General features: G+C 48.9%; 1 protein-coding gene across 1 annotated transcript in view; it reads right to left on the minus strand.

Moving 5' to 3' along the window:
* Positions 1-5,001, minus strand: part of LOC8050805 (vang-like protein 2-B) — a 176,404-nt gene extending 171,403 nt beyond the window's left edge. Inside the window, exon 1 of the mRNA XM_029968776.4 lies at positions 4,526-5,001. The gene's annotated coding sequence lies outside the window, so the exon portion shown is untranslated. The remainder of the gene's footprint in view (positions 1-4,525) is intronic.
* Positions 5,002-6,404: the final 1,403 nt, after the last annotated feature.

Consider the following 6,404-nt stretch of genomic DNA (forward strand, 5'->3'; position numbering starts at 1 on the left):
CTTATGCCGCAATCTCATTGGCTGCCAAACGATAATGATAACTTAGGCTAGGCGGCGCAAGCTACCGCCCGTTATAAAAGCCCAGTAACATTTATTCATCCATCCGTCCAGACGCTGCAGGGGGGACCATAGAGTTATTATAATGTACGCTAGAGGTTCAAGTGGCGCTAGTGTGCTGTCGCAAGTTGAAGCAGACATCAACCAGTCGAAAATTTACTTCCGGTAATGCATTTCTATGGAAAAAGTAAGTGAATTTTCGCCTGGCGCTCAATCATAAGAGCAAATATCCCGAATAATTCATACGTACTAGGTAGCTTGGAACATTTCTCAGTCAGGCCGACGAAATAATTGGTCAGTTACGGTGTTTTTCTTTTAAATAATCGCAGTAAAACGGTGCTAAAACGGCTTCGTACGTGTATTTTTGTGCTCTGTCGGAGACTGTTAGCGCGAACACAACGTCGGCGCTTTTAAGCATGAGGGATATACGTGCCAAACGAACGAAAGACATCTGGAAATTGACTCCGTAAGTGTGACGTCATAGGTCCAAACAAACCGTTGCTATTGTCATTGTTGTGGACAAATACAGGTTAGGTTTCGCTACGAAAACTCGACCGCTCAAAAATCAGGAGTAGAATTTAAACTTCTAAAAATCACATATATAGAAAGCTTGTATGTCATATATGTTTCGACAGAAGTGTACCGGAAATCCCTTGTCTCTGAAATATATACGACTCCAACTTCCGGTCCTGAAGATGCCTGCAGCAGACGACGAATGCAAGAAGTATGCCGTCTGCCACACCCCGGCCGGCCGGCCAAGCCGGTACCGTCGTTTGAATCGTGGGAATAAAGACGATATTCTGATATTGCATTTGGTTGAAATATAATGAGTTTCAGAAACTTATAAGAATTCATAGTGGGGTGCGATGCAAAATATGGTTTATTGAAAGCCTGGGCGTCGATCGAGATGATCGTCTGCTAAAAGATCGCATTGCACCCGTGAGAAAAGCACTTCAGGCAATCAGTTAAGATCCCAGATTTTGTTTGCGCACTCGCGCTATGGGAGGGTGCTTCGTACCTGCATGGTTGTAACCATCACGCGAAGAAAGATTCTTGAGACCCCAAAGCGCCAAAAAACCTGATAAAAAAAAAAATATGGTGAATTTATTACAGATTGTACTCGCATAGCGGGTTCGATGGAGATCTTCACCAAAAGAACACATCTCCGGAATTTGATGTATACCAAGGGGGGAAAAAAACAAAATACTACGAAATCGCGATAGACATGCAATTCTTCAACAACCTGACAACCTCAATAATAATAATATTAAACGACCAACCCCGACGGCGTACGATTTGTTTCTCATGCTGGCCTGCACTATGCCCGCAATGCACTTCAGGTCGTCGTCATAACTGAGCTGCATGACATCTTTTGATTTTACTGCATTTTCACCCCTCTGAAGTAAGCTGGGTCCTTCATATAAAAAAAATTAAAATAAAAAAAAACGCACATTGCGGAAGCTTTTACGGCCATGGCGATGCATTTGTTTTTGTCGCTCGTTTACCGACGTAATTCAACAGAGACGGCGCTGCAACAGAGGCCAGCAAATCTATCGTGTCGTCTGCTACCAAAGCAAAGCGGAGTGTGATACTTGAGAGATGGCTTTCATTGCTGCAGTACGTCACTGAGACGACAAGAACGTCTTCATAATTAGATATGAAGAAGTTAGATTGCTTACAAAAAAATATTTACTTACTTGTAAGCAAAAACCTAGCCTCATGTGGAGTCTCCATGCATTAGTCCATAGCAACGTCCCTAGCAACGGTTTGTTTGGACCGAGACGCCATGTTGTGACGTAGTCACTTACGGCGTCAATTAAGGGAGACGGCAAGAACTACGCAGTAACAGTGGATCGGTAACTACCCGCGTGTATGTACGATCTAAATAAATTGAAGGCCATGTAATATATTTCAATTTTAAAAAAAGTAAGTACCGCTTTATTCTTTCCGCTCCGTGCGAAGATGCTTGTTCTATGTTCAAAATATCACCCGAACGCTCGAAACCTTCGAGAACAAGTGCCCGATAAAAGCTGCTTGGCAGAGAAAAGAATACGAAGAGACACCTTTCATGGCCCACGTACTTTATTCTTCACGTTTTGAATGTTTTATCCGGTCATGCACGACGAAGTCATTTTCATATAGTGGCAGGACTGGCATTTTATCAATATAAAAGCGTCACCGGAATGCTGGCGAGCCTTGAACATACTCTATATTCTTTTTGATTGTAGTTTTGCTTTGAATAGTCGCTTGTTTTTACACACCTGCTGCGGAACACATGTTTGGGACTGATATGTGGCGAAGTTAAACACTGATGAACAAAATGCGTCGACTAAAGCAATTACACTTTTATAATGTTAATTAAGGTACGTACTATTCGGTACGACGAAATAACCAAAGTGTTCCGTGTTATTTTCTGGCGAAGGGACAAAATTCGCAAACGTTTTGCCATAGGAAAGCACAGGAACACCGCAAAAGTAGACTGGTTGTTGTCTGCATCAATTTGCGTCACGGAAGTCGCATAGACATCTTGGTTTTAAAAGTGCACAAAAGACGAGGACAGAGTAAGACAGTGTTTCCTGAGGTTCCAATAAAACCTATCAGTTGCGAGTGAGCGCTCGTCCATCGTTTGTGTTTCTTACTCTGTCCTCGTCTTTTGTGCGCTTTTAAAACCAAGATGAATAACTACCAACTAGCCCAACTTTCCACCCTACTCGCGTAGACACTAGCGCCAGTTGAACCTCTAGCGTCGATTATAATGACTCTCTGGGGGGGTACCCGCCACGCCACGTGACCCTTAACCTGTCAGTGAGTGGAGTTTCTGTGCGCTCCCACCGCTTCTATGCTTCGTCCCTACTTTCCATCGAAGCAAACGCTAACATATCGCGGCACGGAGCCCGTTTGTCGAGACCGATTAACCTAACACATCTGTTAAAAAGGGACAAAAGCTGCCCTTCGGAGAAAAGTGAAAAAGAACCCTGCTTCCGACAGTTCTTCAGTCGAGTACGTGAACAACACGCTAGGTGTACGGGGTGCACCCTGGGAACAAGAAAAGGAGGACGCCCGTCGGCGGAAACGAGGCAGCAAATCGTCCCGAGAGGAACGGCGCCGAGAAAAACGAGCTCCCCCCCAAGAACACATCGCGCAGCTGCAGTGTTGGCCGGTGCATGCCGCGTCGCGTCGACGTACTCTGTCCATCGGTCATGCACCGCCCCCCGCCAAGGCACGACCGACGCAGCGACTGGCCCACTTCTTTCCGAGCAGCGGTCGACGGTGCCTTAACCAGCACAGCAACCGCGAGGGGACCCTGCCGTTTCGTTCGCGCGATTGGTTTGACCGAAGGACACGTTCGACGATCACGAGCCGGAGTCTTTTATTTTTTTTTTTTAATTTCTTCTGAGCATATTGGTCGCGCTGTACTCATTATGTTCGGCACACATTTCCGATCCATACAGGTTTGCATTTAAATTCGCGTGATCACGTTTATGCTGTCTTTTTTATCTCTCTGTCTCTTTTCTCTTCTTGGCGTATGTTCGGTGATCTTCGGTCGCCTGTGTCTCCATTCGAGCCTGAGTGTGATGACCTGGAAGCATATATGCCTGAGCGATATGTTCTTGTGTTGTACAGTCACCGACAAGGTGAAAACGCGACAGAGAAGAGCGTCAAATGTCCCGCCTCCAGCACCAGCCTCCTACCATCGGCAAGGCGTCGGCGTCTCGTGCGTTTCGAGCGCGCCACGCAGCAGAAGCACGACGGAAAGCGTGGAGCGCGCGCTGGAGAGTTCCAAACACCCGCCCCGCCGTTTTTATTCCGTCAGTTACGCATTACGTCAATTTTTCTGCGTGGCGTATTCAATCGGAAACTAAACTTGAGGGAAACGATCGCTTTCCTTTGAACTGACGCGGTTTTGTTTCTTTGCGTGTAAACGATGAATCCATCACCCGGGAAAAAATTCCTGGCGTGCTTTTGGCGGTAGTCTTTGACCTTTGCGTAGATGTTCAACAACCTTTGTATACCTCGAAGTGATTCGTGAGTTGGAATAAATACATTTATTTACGTTTGGGACCAGACCACCCATTAGAGTGTGAGGGGAAGAGGCATATATCCATATAGCTCATTGCAGCGTAAGATCTGCGAGAGAAGATCCGCCCCCTTCGCGTGCAACATGACTTCCGTCGTGCTTGGGCCACGTGTGGGTGTTCAAAGCTCACGAGACGTGGGAGCATTATCGAAGGTAAGAAGCTCTCGCTGGAGGGCGGACGACTGAAGTAGCTCTCCCTGCGCCGGTTGCCTGGAAATGCTTGGCATAAATCTACAGTCGCTCCTAAACAAAGCAAAAAAGAGAAGGAACGACAAATACAGTGGGCAAACGACTCGGTAGCCATGGCCACATCAGCAGTCCACGTCAAGAAAAGTGAGTAACCGCGCGCAGTTCAAAGACCGCGCCGTCGGCGGTGTCTTGCCAACTTACCGGCAAACGTTGGATGTCCTCCAGTTGTTATCGAAGGCGACGACGCTGGCGGCGACCACGGACAGACCACGGCGCCGCAGTGGTAATCCAGAGAGGAGGCGACGCGAACGCCTAGAACCGAATGTTGCACGCACCGCACAACCTCAGATAAAGGAACCGATGCCGGCGTTCCAGGAGGCGAAATCCAGAGCAGGCACTTCAAACAACGGCGTTGCTCGCCTCGGGGAGCGCAGCAGCAGCAGCGACCATTTTGAAGCACGCTGACGCCGCCGCGCCGGCGCTGACATCGGCGAAGCTCTTCTCTGTTTCTATCCACAGGGAAACATGATTTCGGACGTCGAATCCGCGTCGGAACTACGGGACGCGTCGCCGCCGCCGCTTTGACAATACAAACCGCGGCTTCGCGTCAAAAACGGATCCCGCACAGCCGCACTACGCGCGGCTCACGCTGCCACGCTCCTGGGATGGAAAGCTTCGTTTTGTTTGGTTTCGTTTTAGCCGGCACTGTTTCGCGTTCTTTCCGGACGAGGGCGCGCGCGTAGCTAACGATGCATCGCTGTGATTGGTCGGGGATGGAGAGCGTGCTCTTCTCCTCGTCAGGGGTTCTCTCCTCCTTTTCTTTCATCTTATGATGATGGAGCGCTAGAGAGACGCTGTTTCTGGGAGAGTACGGTCAAGTGCTGCGCATGGGAGGAAAGATGGAGGGAGAGAGGCTAACCGGCTCCTAGGCTGCATAGCCGCGGCGGGATTTGGTGGGGCTTTTGGAGTCGAGGATAAGGTAGCATTTGATTTATGGGCGGCTCAAGACTGCGTTCAGACCCGTCTGGTTCCCCTCATTGTGCCGTAGCGAGCTCACCGGCGACGCATATGGCACCTGGGTCTGCTGGGGTGCTTTATATTTCCTGCCTCGTGCTGACAGGATATCAAACGACGCCCGCGCCGCGTGGGGCGTGCGTCGAATATCTAAAAAGGCAGCCTGGCGAAAATCGCGTAGAACCGTCATGTAGTATAATTCTGGACACGCGTCTACGTTATAGTTTCTGTAAACACGGGCGTGCATTATTTTGGCCTCGTTTATTACCTCTGCCGCTTTTCTTTTTTTATTAAAAATGCAACCCTCTCTCTTTCTCGCTTTCTTGCAGTTCGTGTCTTGTGAAGGAATTAAAATGTTTGCATTACGAACATTGCAGACCGATGAAGTATCGGACATGGGTAACAATTTTTACACTGGGAAGCACTCTCTATGGTATTTACCGAAGAACGCGCTTGCGTACCGTTGACTGCATTCGCACAGTCGCATTAACATTTGTTTAGAGAGACTGCTGCACAAATAAACAAAAACCTGGCTCTATACGCCGATGCATCGCCCCCGCAAACGTCACACGTCTGCGGTGGAGCTGCATCTGGTTCCTGGGCAAGCACACTGCTCACACCTGGTGGTCGCAAACTTCGGCTTGTTTGTCAGCAGCGAGATGGTCTCTATAGACGCTCCCGTAGCATCGCACCTTTTTGTCCGTTTGAACTCAAGACGCGCTCATATTGAGCCTTTTGATCAGCCATTCTGAAGCCGGCAGAAAACCAAATTGAAAGCTTACGTAAAGCGCTGAACAGCCGGCGAACGAGGAACGCGGTCGGAAGGTGATGACCGTGTTGGCTTTATGCTCTGTCACATTTGTTCACCCCGGTTCGATTCCCGTTCTGGCGGGTTAGTTACCTTCATTGAGGGCGCTTCTCGCCGCGCACTGGTGTGCTGCAGTGAAGCAAGAACAGCAAGGTAGGCACCGCGATTTTGCGTGCCTCACTTCGCCGCAGCGCACTCGTGGGCAGGGTGTCGAACCGGAACCGAACCGAACCGAAAACCGGAACAGAACCGTTATTT

The sequence above is a fragment of the Ixodes scapularis genome, unplaced genomic scaffold (assembly GCF_016920785.2).
Source record: "Ixodes scapularis isolate PalLabHiFi unplaced genomic scaffold, ASM1692078v2 PGA_scaffold0__279_contigs__length_252992795, whole genome shotgun sequence".
NCBI lineage: Eukaryota > Metazoa > Arthropoda > Arachnida > Ixodida > Ixodidae > Ixodes > Ixodes scapularis.